At 38.5% G+C, this 16,658-nt stretch overlaps 1 pseudogene; it reads left to right on the forward strand.

Moving 5' to 3' along the window:
* The first annotated feature begins 8,883 nt into the window (after nt 1-8,883).
* Nucleotides 8,884-10,122, forward strand: LOC123940796 (annotated as a pseudogene).
* The last annotated feature ends 6,536 nt before the right edge of the window (nt 10,123-16,658 follow it).

The following is a 16,658-nucleotide window of genomic DNA, read 5'->3' on the forward strand; positions in this document are numbered from 1 at the left end:
TTTCTGCCTCCAACTGTCAGTGTCCTATAGCCCCCAAATGACCACATGGAATTTTGTGGAACTCTCAGTCTCTAATGTGTATGGGTGCCTGCAACCATGGCAATCTAGTAGCTGGCCTGGGAGAGGAGGATGCCAACCAGATTCTAGAAAATTGCTTCCTAAATTTGTTTTGCTCGCTGCATTAATAGAACATTATTTTACCTATATAGTACATCAGAGGAAGTGGAAAGGGCTGATTATATCCTGGAACTCTGCCATTCTAGACTCCACCTGGCCCTACAGCAAACCTAGAAAGTCAAAGCAATCCCATGCCATACCCACTTTTGTGCACACAAATCTGTCAGGATATAGTGGTGGGGCCACTTTCAAGAATGAGACCCATTCTGTTGATTTAAAGTTTTTTCTGATTTTGTCTACAAACTTCCCAAGTATTTCCCTCCTCTGAAGTCTCCTTCTCTTCTTTGTGTTTAGTCAAGGCAATCAGGCAGGGGTAGAGGATGAAGCGCATCCCCATAGCTACTAACTAAGAAACCTGGATTTTGATCATAAGAACTCAGGAGAAGTCAATTAAAAATGGCAGGATCTTATAATTCCATTAGTTTTCTGTGGAGTCAGTCCCTGTTTGATCCAAGTGTTCCTAGAAGGGAATGACACTTCTCCTGGGGTGATACAGTGACCCAGGCTCTCGCCTTCATGTGACCCTGCCATTTTTAGCACATGGTCATCCTGGGAACAGTCTCTAATCCACTTATTCATCTTCAGAGGTATAAATCCAGGGGTGTCTGTATGGCGCAGTTAGTCAAGTGCCTTACTCTTGACTTCGGCTTAGGTCACAGTCTCAGGGTTGTGGGATTAAGCCCCACGATGGGGGTCCACATTCAGTGGGGAGTCTGCATCAGAGTCTCCCCCTCCTTCTGCCCACCCCTGCTCTCTCTTTCTCAAGTAAACCAATAAATCTTTTTTAAAAAGTGTATCTCTGGGGCGCCTGGATGGCTCAGTGAGTTAAGGCCTCTGCCTTCGGCTCAGGTCATGATCCCAGGGTCCTGGGATCAAGCCCCACATTGGGCTCTCTGCTCAGCAGCCTGCTTCCCTTCCCTCTGCCTGCATCTCCGCCTACTTGTGATCTCTGTCTTTCAGATAAATAAATAAAAATTTTTTAAAAAAGTGTATCTCTACTCTCAATTTTATTTTTTAATTCTTTACAATATGTTCTGAAAATAATAGTGTATTTTCAATATTCCCATTTTCTTGATTCTAGATTTGTATCTCCAAATCTAAGAAGTAGTTGCTTCTACTCTTGGATGCCTAATATTAATTATGGATTATTGTTATTTATTATTATTAATTATGGATATACTAATTATGGAACATTATTAATTATGGAAACACTATATTGTAAATTGCAAAAAATACCTCTTTGTTTAAATGAGGTTTTAACAGCATATTATTTTGTTTTCACCTTTAGTGAAAGGTAATCCATGGTGCATTAAATCTTTTACAATGACCATGACATTTCAGAAATAATGACAAGCAGTCATTATTGTGCTCATTCAGTAACAATCAAAAGTGCTCTTACTACACAATTTATAGGTGCAATCTCATTAATGTTTGTCAACGCTTCCAGTTTTTTTAGTTAAGGTAGGGTTAGGAAACAACAGATTTTCTACATTTGCCATTCCTAAGTGTTGACTTTCCATCACCAATAAGAAAAATGAGACAATTTAATTTGAAAATGCCCAGAATATTTGTTGATAGATATAAACATATAAAGGATCTTCAGTAAATAGTCTAATAGTCTTTCACTGGAGTAAAGACTACCCTGGGACACCCATAAATGACTAAAAGATAAAAAAAACAAACAAGGACTCAAAAGGAATAAAACATTATCAGAAAATATGGGAAAGAAGGGAGTAGGGGAAGGAGAAGGGGAAGGGAGAAAGGGAGAGGAGGAGGGAGGGAGGGTTAATTTTGATTCATAGAGTCCCTAACATACTTAACAAAGAATACCATGACGAATGTGGGGATATAAACATTATTGGATATAAGACTTCTGAAGTTAGAGAAATGTAACCTAAATTCTTCAAATCTTTCTTTTTCATAAAGCAGTAAATTTTTTTACTCCTTGACTTTGTGGCTTTCATGATGTCTGGATCGTACCAATATCCAAAAACTAACTTTTGATTAACCTACTCTAATTTAAATTGCTATTTAACCCAGTCAACTATAAATTTCCTTTAAAAGACCATGACAAAACCATAGTGATTGAGTAAAGCTAAATCTATTACTTGTGGGAAAGATTTTCACTTTCAGATACACCGATAGTGTCTCAAAAGGGGAAATTTAAGGGGCATCTGGGTTGCTCAGTTGGTTAAGCATCTGTCTTCAGCTCAGATCATGATCCTGGGGTCCTGGGATCAACCCCTGCAACAAGTTTCCTGCTCAGCATGGAGTCTGTTTTTCCTTCTTCCTCTGACCCTCCTCCCCCACCCACTCCTACATACCTGCTCTCTCTCTCTCTTTTGAATAAATAATCTTTTTAATTAAAAGGGTGTATTTAAGATAGAACATTTATAATGTTTGGGGTCATGGTTTTGAGTCATTTAAGGCAAACTTTTCAAGGTAGAGAACCAGGATTTGGATTTAGGAAAGTTCACAGGATAGTATATGGAGAATATAGTCAAGGGCCCTGGTGAGTTTTGAAGAGCAAACTATTACCCTAAAAATACAGCTTTTTTCTCCCCCCCCCCCCCCCGCCCAGATAAGCAAGGTGTTTGCTTGAATCATTTGGTTAATAAAAATTTTCTGAAGTAGTGATATTACTTACTGGCTTTAAGTCTGGTACTCCAACATAAGAATTTCCTGTAGCGAACCGTTGCTACGTTGACAGGTGGTCTTAGTTCTCTGTCTTCATCCAAGTTAGATGTCTGAGGAGCCTCAGTCCAAACTGCTTCTCTCAAGCCTCAGCTGTCCTTTCATCCATGACAATTTGTTCAATACTCAAAGATTTCCAGTTTCCTGAGTCAACTTTTCCGTGGTGTATTAGATGACTCCTTTTGATAAACACCTCAGAAAAAACAAATGTGGTTCTCTAAAACAGTGACCCATACATTTCTTGTAAATGAAGTTTTGAGATTTTTTAAATGACTCACGATTTTTTTCTCGATGGTATTGCCATTACTAAAAGTCTACAACGAACGATCATTCACAGAAAGAAAGACTTCTAACACACATATATACATACACCTGTCTGTGTGTCTCTGCATATGTGTGCATGTATTTCTAGTTTATATTGAAAGGTTGCATTTTCAAAACTACTCACTGGAGAAAATGTATACAACCCTCTAATATGAAATTTTATAATTGACTGTTTGACTTGTTTGGAGTAATTTGTGTCAGAAAAAACAAAAAGGTGCTTTTGACTTTCTCACGAGAAAGTCTGTGGGCTTTCTCGATTTGAACAAGGTTGAGGTAAATCATATACTGGCTTCTGATGTGCAGCTTCAGAAAAAAAAAATTGAAATATATCGTTCCCTTCAATTCAAGTAATTTTCCTTTTGGATGCATGCCATTTAAAAAAAAGGTGAGTAAAAACAGAACGTACTTGATGAAGGCAGAATATGATGCAAGCTACCAATTTGGAAGGCATTGAGTGAAATCTAATTTTAAAATGTAAAATCAGAGTAAGAGCCAAGAAAAGATCATTTTCATTTCTTTATTTGTCCAGCAAGTTCATGATTGTGACTTTATTAAATATTTAATGCATCAACTTCACCATTTACCACAGAATATTTTGAGAGCAGCTACAGCATCTAAAGATACAAAGCATCAGGAAAGGATATGTTGTGATGCCCTAGATGCCATAATGAGCATAAAGCAGAGGATATGCTTCAGCCTGACTAAACTTTTTTGAAATACTGAGCATCTAGTGTTTAATTACAGATTTCTAAGACTTGTTTGTAACATACAGGCAAATTAATATTCTTATAGATTGAAAAATATACTTTGCACAGGAAAGCTTTGTGACATCTTCTCAGATTACATTTATTTCCATGTAATAAGCCCTTTACTTTTTTTTTAGGATTTTATTTATTTACTTGAAAGAGAGAGAGAGAATGAGAGGAGGGAGGGTCAGAGGGAGAAGCAGACGCCTTGCTGAATAGGGAGTCCAATCGGGACTCAATCCCGGGACTCTAGGGTCATGACATGAGCCGAAGGCAGACGCTGACCTGACTGAGGCATCCAGGCGTGCTTAAAGTTATTTTTCCATCATTTCTCACACATATGTTCTCTTTCTCTAGTTAGGCTGAAACTACCTGCTCCCTGCCCTGAAATGGAAGAATGTCTTCTGAGGTCCATTTTTCCTCTACAACAAATATTATATCCCCACTTTATGAGTCATTCCTAAAGGACCAACTTTGCGCTTAAAAATCCTGAGAGACTGAGTTCATAGATTAGGATGTTACACTTTTCAAGAACATTCTAAACACCTCACCGCCTTGTTATAGAGCAACTCTAGGGGTTCCTGCCACAGAGAAATTATCATAAATCAACCCTTCAAATGCTGGTCTGTGGGCACATGTAGGTGTTGGTCAAATCTTATGGAGCCTGGCAAATGGAGAAAAATAAAGGAAGAGTAATAGCTTTTCATGACTCTAAGGTCTGAAACATAAAATGTTCTGTTTTATTCTAAGATTATGTTCATTAAGTTCTGATCTTAAGAGTCACTCTCCAGTAGAGTTTAGCAGCTAATGTCTGTTCTGACTAGTGAGTTGGTTGAAGCGCCTTGCCAGTCGCTTAATATTTTGAATATAACCCAGGGAATGAATTATGCTTTTATCTATTAAAAGTTCTTTCTTCTATGAAGCAGTAGCAATATTAGAGTTTAGTTATTTTCTCTTGTTTTTACCTTATATAGACTTAGACAAAAAACAACACTGACAACTCTTTCCTAGTCTTTTCTCTCCATAGTACAAAAATAATTTTATCTACCCAAGAAGTCCAAAAACCTAGGAGCCACACAAAACTCCTTGTTTCACCTCTCTAAGACTCCTTCTTTACAAAAGTAGTGTGTTTATTGCCTAGCTTCCAAAATTTTATCACATTGTTCAATTTTCATATTTGTGTAGAGTGTCCTAGAAACTGAATGGAAACAAAAGGTTTCAAACTCAATTTCTTTGCAAAATCCTAGATGCCTAGAATTTGACATAGGAGTCATGCCATAGAACATGATGAAAATAAGCACAGCTACTAAAAATAAAACTCTATCTATAGCTTTACTCTATGCACCTTCTATGCACACTATTTTAAACAGATTATCAAAAATTACAGGTAGTGAGACTATGTTGACACATATGCTAATTTCTGCCTTCACATATTCAAAAGCATAGCTGTGCTGGAATATTTAAGACAAAATATATTTTCTTATGAGGGAGGAGATTATCAGGGAATCATAAAATCTTACAGTCATCAAGCCTAACCATGTTAAGTGTGGCCACAATGTTGGTATTTACTTTTCCGTCCAACTTATTTCTGCACACATAATACAAAAATACCCACCACCTCACATGGCTTCCCATTGTTGCTATGGTGATCAGACAGGGTTCTAAAACTCCACCTGAAACAGAAGCCAAGTCCTCATCTATCAGCAATATTTTTATCTGCAGTGTGTCTTTGGCATGACACAGACTGTGTTGTTCTTTCCCACAAATAGAGTAGCATTTTACATGTCTGGGATACTATCAAGTCCCTCATAAAGGTTAAAGTCTTTTAGAAAATCTTCCACCAAAGATTGCAAGTTCCTACCATAAAGTTGGTTTCTTTCCTGAATTCCAAGCTGCAGAATACGCTCTCTCGGAGTGGTTTAAACTGTTTTCCTTGCAAAATTCCAAACCACAGACTTGCTTATTCTGAGGCCATATATTTCTGCAAAGTGAGACTGGATCATCAGTCTTGCCTCATACATCACATTTGTGTTTGTTGGTTCCTTTCAACTCCTAACCAATGCACCTGCCTGTAACGTACCAATCTTGTGCTAACTGCCAAAATGTGAGAGACTCTCACTTGCAGGATACATCAAACCCTTTAGTTTTTTTGTTTTGCCTTGTTTCTGTTTATATTATTGTCTTACCAGCTTTAATGAGCTATTATTGATGTGTAACATTGTGTAAGTTTAAAGTGTGCAACACACTGATTTGATATATTTATATAAAGCCTTTGGTTTTTGTTTTGTTTTCTTTTCTTTTCTTTTCTTTTGTTATTGATCTCCATTGTTCACTTACTATCCATTCTGGGATATCACTCATTTCGGGAAATGATGATACCTGGAAGGGGAAAGTCATGATATCTTTGTATCTAAAGGCATGTCTTTAATAACAGAAGACCTCCTTATTCATTGACCTTATCCTCATTCTTTAGCCCTACATGAATAGGCAGTATCATTAGGGAAAAACGGTCTGTAGACCACAGACACATCTTCACTGACTTGTTTTTCCTTTGCCCCATTTGTAGAAATGCTCTTCATTTGTAAATGCAAGACTCTCAGTGTCTATATGATAAGTTAATTTTATGTGTCAACTTAGTTAGGCTCTGGAGCCCAGTTGTTGGTCAAAGACCAGTCTACATATTATTGTGAAGGTAATTTTTATTTTTATTTATTTTTTGTGAAGGTAATTTTTAGATATGATTAATATTTAAATCAGTAGACAATGAGTAAAACGTATTACCCTCCACAATGTGGTGGGTCTCATCTAATCGGTTGATGGCCTTAAGGACAAAGACTGAGGTTTTCAGAAAAAGAAAGAAGTGTCCTCAAAATTGCAACACAGAAACTCTGCCTGAGTTTCTAGTGAGGCAGGAGATAATATATATTTGTGTATATATATATATATTTATATATATCTCCTGAATACAGAAACAGAGCCAACTTCATATATTGAGAGAACCCTGACAAATAAAGTGTGTATGTATTTTGATGTATGTGTGCATAGATAGATAGATAGATAGATAGATAGATAGATAGATAGATGATAGATAGATAGATAAAAGATAGATAGGTAAATAGAGCAAGCCTGCTATAATGGTAATAATGCAGGCTTAAGCATGCCATTTTAAAGTTAGTTGAGCTAATTAGTATATATTCACAGTTCAGCATTAAATAATATAAGAAAGCATATACCAATCCCACACAATCCCTCCCCTTCCCAAGCTTCTCAATCTTTTGGTTCCCTTTCCTAGGTTAGCTGTTGTGACCAGTTTTCTACAGAACTTTTCAAAGATAGCCTTTGTATGTATAAACATGTATATGTTTTTATTTCCACAAAGTAATATATTATACAAAGTGTTTTGCACCTTTCTTTTTATTGTTAATATTTCATGAAGATGCTTCCATATAAGTTCACATAGAATGATCTCCTTTTTTTTTCACAATTTGTTGCCATAATTTTAACTATCGAAACTCATTTCTGCTATGTCAAGTCACACTGAAATCACATTATTCTAAAAACTGTGTGTGTGTGTGTGTGTGTGTGTGAAAGCTATAGTTTATCTTTACAATATAATCTGCATGTGGAATTTCTGGGTCAAAGATTTATGTACCTTTTTAAATTTGTGAAGTAATGCTATGTTGATATTAATATGACAAACGTTTTTATATGATTAATATATACTGGTACCACTCTGATATTTAAATAAAATTTATTACTATTTGGTATCTGCGGTCTTATATAAGTACAGGATACTTTCTGTCAAGCAATTCATTTGGAAACTTGTGGTTTCTGATATTGTCATAATTGCCATCTTGCTATTCACAGAGTAATTCACTGAAAAACCTTTAAAACAAGTGCACTATTTGGGGATGGGCTACTAATATCACCGTATGAAGTTACTGAAGGTAGGATTATAGCAATAGCTGCATCGCCATAAAGCTCGGGGACATGGTTAGAGACTCGCATAATGAGACAATTTGTATCTACATTAAGGAAGGGAGAAAATATTAGTGAAAATATATTGAATTGTTAGATAAATCAAATCTCATATGAGATCTCAAAAAGTGATTGCAAGAAAAAACAGAGTTGCTTTTCCTAAGAATAGATTCATTTTGTGTCTGATTTCCTTAAAATCCTAAGAGGAGGAGAGAGACAGGTGTTTGATGTGGGTTTTGTTTGAGCTCTAACCATTCTCCCTTGTCTCCTATTCGTCACCAAAGCTTTTGCCAATCCTTCTGTTTCTGAGAAGTTTCTTTTTATTGTGTCAATTTCAAGAGAGAGAGATCACTGTACCTGTACTGACAATGACTACACTTCACGGCAATTTCATTTTATACGTTGTGCACTCATCCGAGATGAAATGTTGGTAGTAGTTTCAGACACTTTAGTCAAGACATCAGAACTGCAGGGTGATCTAAGTGGAGGAGAATTGGGTCCCTTTGTGAATTTCCTCCTCAATCTTTCCCTTCAATCCACCAACAGCCCAGTTCATTTCCTAAATAGCTCTCACATCTACCCATTCCTTTTTCATTTCTGCTGCTTTCCATGGACAGCCTCGCCTTTGTCCTCTCTCTTTCTCCTTACTAATGAATCTCCCTAAGTCCATATTAGTCTCTCTCCTACTTAAAATCATCTGGTGACACTCCTTTGCACTGAGAATGAAGACTAAACTAAGGGCCTGTCCCAGGAGGAAGGAAGCTGGATCCCATCCCAGTCCCAGCATTGTCAGTCCTGGTTGCTCTCATGAATGCTGGGGGACTAAGGCAAGATGGCCATATGGCTCTTGTTTAGGACAGTTCATTACTACCAGGAGTGTCTTTGACTGTGGGCATTCCTTCCCCAGCCATAGAAAGCTGCACCCAAGCTTGTTTGACGTCTGTCCCCTCAAATGTCCATACTGCTGGGACCCGAGGGATGTGTAGGATTTGTGGTCAAGCTCTGTGGCCTGGCCTGGTCCTCCTCTGTTGTTGAGGATGTGCAATATGCCCTTTTTCCTTTCTCAGTGCACTATTTATGGTGGGGCTGCAGGCATTCATTTCATCTATACTAGGGAAGGCAGGCAGAGTGGGAGGCTTTTGTTGAACTTGAACCAGAAAATGATGTAACAATGGCCCTTAAAAAAGACAAGGAAAGCATGGGACACCAGTATCCTGAGGTGTCCAAGTCCCACAGAACCAAGAGTGATTGGGTATTGAAACCCAGTGATCCAAACAGTGCTGACACCACCAACGATGGCTTCATTTGGATGCACCAATGAAGAAATTGCTCAGTTCTCATGGTTGGAAATTGTTCCAAATGGGATCATATTGCTTGTGACCCCAAGGGCAAGATTACAGAGAAAATCTTCATGCAGCTTATCTCCCAGGAGTCAGCTGAGAAAGCCCTAGAGAAACACAAGGAGAGAACAGAGCACAGATACATTGAAGTGATCAAGAGCAGTCAGGAAGAAGTTAGTCATACAAGGATCCTCCTCTGAAGTTCATGTCTGCACAGGGGCTGAAGTCTTATGACCACCCCAGCACAGCCAGGAAGTATGCTAGCATTGTCTGGCAAGCAGGCTGGAGAGGATGAGGTCTGGTGCTGATAGTGCAGGCTAAGGGGGCTACCAGAAGTACAGCAGCCTCAGCGATGGCTATGGCTTCACCAACCATCTGTTTTGGAGAGACCTCCGTTACTGTAATCTCTCAGGTATGTCTGAACACAGATATGGAGACGGAGAGTTTACTGCCCAGAGTACCACTGGACACTGTGTTCACATGGGAGGGCTGCCATTCACAGCCACAGAGAACAGAATTCAATAATTCTTTCCCCGCAACCCTGGGAGAGCCATATTGAGGTCGGCTCTGAGGGAAGAGTGACCAGACAAGCTGATGCTGAGTTTGCCACTCACAAAGTAGCTATGGCAGCCATATCCAAAGACTGGACCAACACGCAACAGAGCTATACAGAACTTTTCCTGAATTCTACAACTGGGGACAGCTTTGGGGCATATTGTAGCCAGATGATGCAAGGCATGGTGGTGTCAGCCCAGTCCACTCCCAGTGGCCACCAGAGCCAGTCTGTGAGTGGCTATTACAAGGCTGGCTCTAGAGGCATGAATAGCATGAGTGGAGATGACAAGTTTTGTAGGAGCATTTGAGTTACTGCAACCAAATTTTCGCAGGCAGCCTAGAAGCAGGGAAAAGCAATTATGACTCTGGAGGAAGTTGGGGGACCCGTTTTTGCACCACAAATTGTGAAATCTGGATTAAAAAATTGCCTCTTCAGTGTTTCCTCATGCAAACTTTCTTCTAGCATGTGATAATGAGTTAACTAAAACTCCTTTCAGCTTTTCTCAATTACCATTTTGGTGGTGTGCTTCAGAGTGATGTTATCTGAGTTAAACTAGTTTAAGCACTTTAAATGGATATTTACACCACATCTCTGTGAACACCTTGGAGACGTGTGTTTTTTTGGAAAACTCAAGGTGTTAGATCTCTAATTCAAAGAAGAATATTTCTCATTTTTGTTTATTCTAGTTTTTTTTTTTCATTTATAATCTTTAGGCTAGATTTAAGCTTTTTAAAGTGACTTACTTTTGAAAATTGAGATACATGGCTAATACTGTAGGAACTGGTTGGTGATGCCTTGACTTAAACTGACTTTGTACTGTGATTTCCTTTTGGGTGTATTTTGCTAAGTGAAATTTCTTTTATTTTTTCATTAACTGATTTTTTTTCTTAAAATGATTTTCTCACATACACAGAAAGCTAAACTAAATAATAAAATAAAGCCTAAATTAAACTCTTAAATATGACCTTCAAAACTGTATAATCTAACCACTGGCCAACTCCTCAGCCTCATATGGAAATTCTCTCTGTCATTTCATTCCCAAATCTCAGGGCTTCTCTTAGCCCCTCCTCTTAAATAAATAAAGTCCTTAAAAAATAAAAAAATAAAGTAAAAGTAAAAAGTTTAAAAACATAAAGCAATAAAATACATGAATCTTTTTTTTTTTTTAATTTATTTATTTGACAGAGAGAGATCGCAAGTAGGCAGAGAGGTAGGCAGAGAGGCAGAAGCAGGCTCCCCGCGGAGCAGAGAGCCCGATGCGGGGCTCGATCCCAGGACCCTGAGATCATGACCCGAGCCGAAGGCAGCGGCTTAATCCACTGAGCCACCCAGGCGCCCCTAAAATACATGAATCTTATAAGAAAAACTGAAACCCATAAATCTGTGTGTAGTTTTTCATCTAGACTTGTGTTAATCAGGTATTATCTACTTGAAATTTGTCTTTAAAATTGTCTCCATTGTCTCTTATGGTTCGCCTCCCCTCCCCAATGTCCATAGCCCGCTCCCCCTCTCCCAATCCCACCTCCCCCCAGCAACCCCCAGTTTGTTTTGTGAGATTAAGAGTCATTTATGGTTTGTCTCCCTCCCAATCCCATCTTGTTTCATTTATTCTTCTCCTATCCCCCTACCCCCCCATGTTGCTTCTCCATGTCCTCATATCAGGGAGATCATATGATAGTTGTCTTTCTCCGATTGACTTATTTCACTAAGCATGATACGCTCTAGTTCCATCCACGTCGTCGCAAATGGCAAGATTTCATTTCTTTTGATGGCTGCATAGTATTCCATTGTGTATATATACCACATCTTCTTGATCCATTCATCTGTTGATGGACATCTAGGTTCTTTCCATAGTCTGGCTATTGTAGACATTGCTGCTATAAACATTCGGGTACACGTGCCCCTTCGGATCACTATGTTTGTATCTTTAGGGTAAATACCCAGTAGTGCAATTGCTGGGTCATAGGGTAGTTCTATTTTCAACATTTTGAGGAACCTCCATGTTAAAACAACCTGAGGGTTTTGAAGGGTCAGGGTGGGAGGTTGGGGCAACCTGAGGGTTTTGAAGGGTCAAGGGTGGGAGGTTGGGGGAACAGGTGGTGGGTAATGGGGAGGGCACATTTTGCATGGAGCACTGGGTGTTGTGCAAAAAGAATGAATACTGTTACGCTGAAAAAATAAATAAAATGGAAAAAAAAATTGTCTCCATTAACCAAACCCACATTTTGTGTGAAATCTAGTATCCTCCCAAGATTTCTCAACATTCCCGGGCAGCTTAAGTACATACAGTTATTTCTAGTTGCCAGAGTCCTTTTCTGATGAATTATTGATCTTATTTTGGCTTCTCTCCTGTGGCCAACTTCTTCTCTCCTTTCTGCTAAAGAATTCACCTATTCCCTTATTCACAAATACCACTAAAACCTAAAAGTCATAGATAGACTTAGACCCCCTCACACACGTCCCCACCCAAAAGCTCAGCAGGTGCTGGAGGTCCGCGCTTAGATAAAAATAGATCGTTTTTTTTTTTTAATTTTTATTTATTTTTTTTTAAAGATTTTATTTATTTATTTGACAGAGAGAGATCACAAGTAGATAGAGAGGCAGGCAGAGAGAGAGAGAGAGGGAAGCAGGCTCCCTGCCAAGCAGAGAGCCCGATGTGGGACTCCATTCCAGGACCCTGAGATCATGACCTGAGCCGAAGGCAGTGGCTTAACCCACTGAGCCACCCAGGCACCCAAAATAGATCGGTTTTTGTTTATTTGTCCAAATTGTTCCAATAGAGAAGCCCCTGAAGTAAAGGCCTATAGTTCTATATTCACACTGTTTGCATAGTACATGTAAGCAACATTGAAAATACACAAATGATCTTTTCCTGCTCTCTGGATACAGAATTTCATGAAGTTTCATGTCAGGAAATCAATATAGCATGGAGACCATACCAACAAAGAGCTCATTATCTTTTCCATAACACCCCACCACCAACAACAACAGCTTTCTATTAATCAGGGTCCTGGTGGAAGATGAATCTTCTCAGAGAAGAGACTATTCAGAGGTTTGAGAACCAAAAATGGAGATAGCAAGAGCCAGGAATCAGCAAAACAGAGAAGTCATTGCCACCCTAGGCTTGAAGAGGCAAAGAAAGGGGGTGGCGGTATGAGATCCAGAGACTCTCAAGTCTCAGGGATATGGGGGCTTTGCAGGATCTGTGCAGAAGAGGGAGGCAGGAAGAGAAGGACGCTGCTCTCTCTCTCTCCTTTTATCATCCACTTTTCTGCAAGTGCTTCCTACCGACCATGTCCAACTAGAAATGTAGAAAGAGAGGCTCTATGGGAACCATTCTTCTGTGGCACAGAGCAGAAAAAGAGGAGCAGAGGATGGAAAAGGACCAGCACATGGCCTCACTGTAACTCCCAAAAGCACTGGGATACATCAACCTTTATTAAAAATTGCTGGTCCCTCCTCTTAAGACTGTATCTCATATCCCCCCAACCTATCCAACTCTTTTCCTCTTACATCATTGTTTGGAAAACTTGAGCTTTCCACTCTCTGCTTACATCTAGGCATCCACTGCCTTCTTACCTCTGAACACGGATTGCTGAGTGGTTCTACAATGGTCTCTTCAGGTTCTCTTCTTGTACGATAAAAAAATAGCGTAACTTGGGGATTTCTAACTTACTTGCTGCACTCTAGACTCAGGAGAGGAAGGAAAGACTAATAAAATAAAATAAACTCACTCCCCACCCATTGGAACATAAAAGTGACTGCTATAGATTTTAGCTTACATATCTTTCTCCATTATATTGCCTCATGGGGAAGATTGAGCAAAAACATGAGGACGTAGATATCTGTGCAAATGTACTCTAACACTAACAACATTGGCATTTTAAAATTAAAAAAATAAATTAATGAAAAAGGAGCATCTGATGTAGAGCATTGCTGTTGAATTAAATGAGCACAGGAATCTGCTCTCCCATCAAATGGAACTTACTACTTGATATCCCTATTTCAATGGAGAAGATTCTAAAGAATCATAGTACATCATGTGCTACCATGTGATTACTGGCCCCCTCTTTTTTTTTAAGATTTTATTTATTTATTTGACAGACAGAGATCACAAGTAGGCAGAGAAGCAGAGCTGAGCAGAGAGCCTGGTGTGGCACTTGATCCCAGGACCCTGGGATCATGAGCTGAGCTCAGGACAGAGGCTTTAACCCACTGAGTTACCCAGGTACCCCTAATGAGAGTATTAGTTTGGGAAATATTAACTGCTGGAACAAAAAGAAGTTTATTTCCCATTTGTCTAATAGCCATTGGGCCATGGATGCATCCCTTCACAAGGAAACACAGGGACCCAGATTCCTTCCATTTTATGGCTCTGTTATCCCCTAGGACCTCCCTGTCATCTGCATCTGGGCAACAGAGGGAAAAAAAAATAATCTTTTATGGTTGGAACCATACTTTCTTCCAAGAAACACTGGCACAAAAATGACATACATTCTTACCATGCTGGGCCTTCCATTGGCCAGAACTCAGCATATGGCTACATCTAACTGTAGAAACCAGAAAATGTAGGCTGGCTGTGTCCCCAAGAAGAAGAAATTGATTTTTGGTGAATAGTTCTACCACACCACACGAGGGTCATGAGAATGAATTTTTAAACCTTCAACAATGTCTAAACAATCATTTCAACTTTTGATATTTAAAGTTAATATTGCTATGAAGTTTAATGTCACAGGATAAAGTAAGCCTTTATTTATATATGTTGATTTAAAATGTTCATATTTAATTGGTATAGATTGAGCACCAATAAAGTAGCTTTACTTTAAACTTTAGGAAAGCAACTGGGACAAAATGTTCTACCACGTGTTATTTTTTCATTTGGGTTCATCCCAGGGAAGGTGGGTGATGAAACGATATCTACAATTACAATAACAGAACAAAACATTAAAGAACATACTTTTATTTATACCTATCTAGATAAAATCATCCATTATCTTAGTGCTTCTGAAAATAGAATAAAATTATTCTTCTCAATAATGAAACACCTTCAATCACTTAATTGGGAATAATCAAGTTTCTCTGCTAAGGGAACGGAAAGAGTGAAAGAGCCAGGCACTCTGAACTTTAGGCTTAGTAATGAATTCCTTTTTTATGCTTGCCCTACTTCTTGTTTAAGTAAGAATCATCAGTAAACTGACACAAAAAACAGCTATGTTTTGTTTGTCTGTTTATTTGTAATAAGTTTCTATTACAACTTCTATACTGCTTTTCTGGGTTAGGCATTGTACTATTTGGGGATCATAGATGTCTTACTAAGGACGATAACCAAGGGGCATCGGTTGGTTATGTGTCTGATTTCAACTCAGGTCATGATCTCAGGGTCCTGAGATCCAGCCCTGTATCAATGGCATCCCTGCTCAGTGGGGAGTCTGCTTGTTCCTCTAGCCCTCCCTCTCCCCTCCCTGCCCTTCCCCTTCCAATCTCTTCCTTTCCCCCCTCTTCCTCTCCCCCACCCTTCCCCTGTTCATGCTCTCTCTTTCTCAAAGAAATACATAAAATCTTTTTTTTAAAGATGATAATCAAAAGCTTATAGTCTAGTAGTTGCTAATAAACTTTAAGTATGTGGTTATTCAATCCATGAAACTATCCTATAGAATAGGTCTTATTACCCCCATTTTATAGTAAGAACATTTAGACTCAGAGAGACATTGAACAACTTGTCCCAAGGTCTTATGGTTGATTTGGAACCCAAACCCAAGTCCCTGGTTCCTTCCTTTACTGTGACTACAATTGCATTCTATTGGAAATGGACTGTTCTTGAAAATTCAGTATGGTCAGTAAGACTGTTTTCTAACTGTTTTTGTTTACCTGGTCTAATTTTAAATTTATATTTTCTATTGTAATATTAAAAACCTGTACTCATTGCATATGTCGTCTTACTTCCAATTTCTAATAGTTGTATTGTATGTTCTCCTAGCAGGGAAAGTGTAATTTTTTTCTTTGAAGTGGAGTTTGCTGACCTTTTACTAATGAGTAAACAGTGCCACCTTCTGTCTGTGTTCTCATAAGCAGTTGGAAATAAAGTCTTGAAAGACTAGGCTAACATAGATCTGTTGGTGACAGGAAGCAAGGAATCTGGAGAGTTTATCATCTTGGCAATTGTACCACATCTTTGAACACTTGCAAAGAGGCTAATTGCTTGAAAGGCCTCTCAGGGCAGATTCATGTGGGGGAAAAAAAAAAAGTTCTGTGTGATTAATTATCTGAAACCTTTGGATATGGAAGGAAGAGGAAAGAGGCAGGAGGGAGACACAGTGACAGAAAGAGGTAGCAAGTATTTATAAAGATTCAGGGTTAACATAGTTGAAGGAAGAAAGTAAGCAATTCTCTTATTTGTTCTATCATTAGTTTATTCACTCCCTTCGATATCCGTCTTTAGAGAAATATGCCTGTTTATCAAAAAAAAGGGTAGAAATGGAAATAATGTATTAAGCCCTTAAGATTGAATACGAAAAAAATTTATTTTTCTCTATGCATATGAAGCATGATTGTCAAAACTGAGGGACGTGTGACAGTTATATAAATGTGAAAATCTTCTAGGGTTGAACATTCAGCCAGGAGAACATTTTTTTTTTAATTTTTTGTTTTATGTTTGCAAATTTATGCTATTTTGGAAAATGTATTTTTAGCTTCACTGTACTTTCTAGCCATCTCACAAAAGAAAAAAAAAAATCAGTTAATAAGTTTTTAACAAGACTTATATGTGTTCATTTAAATATTTCTATCTCACAATGTTTATCTTTCATGAATCTAGACTCACATTAATCTTTATGAGTAGTAGCC

Source organism: Meles meles, chromosome 4, assembly GCF_922984935.1.
Source record: "Meles meles chromosome 4, mMelMel3.1 paternal haplotype, whole genome shotgun sequence".
NCBI classification, from domain to species: domain Eukaryota; kingdom Metazoa; phylum Chordata; class Mammalia; order Carnivora; family Mustelidae; genus Meles; species Meles meles.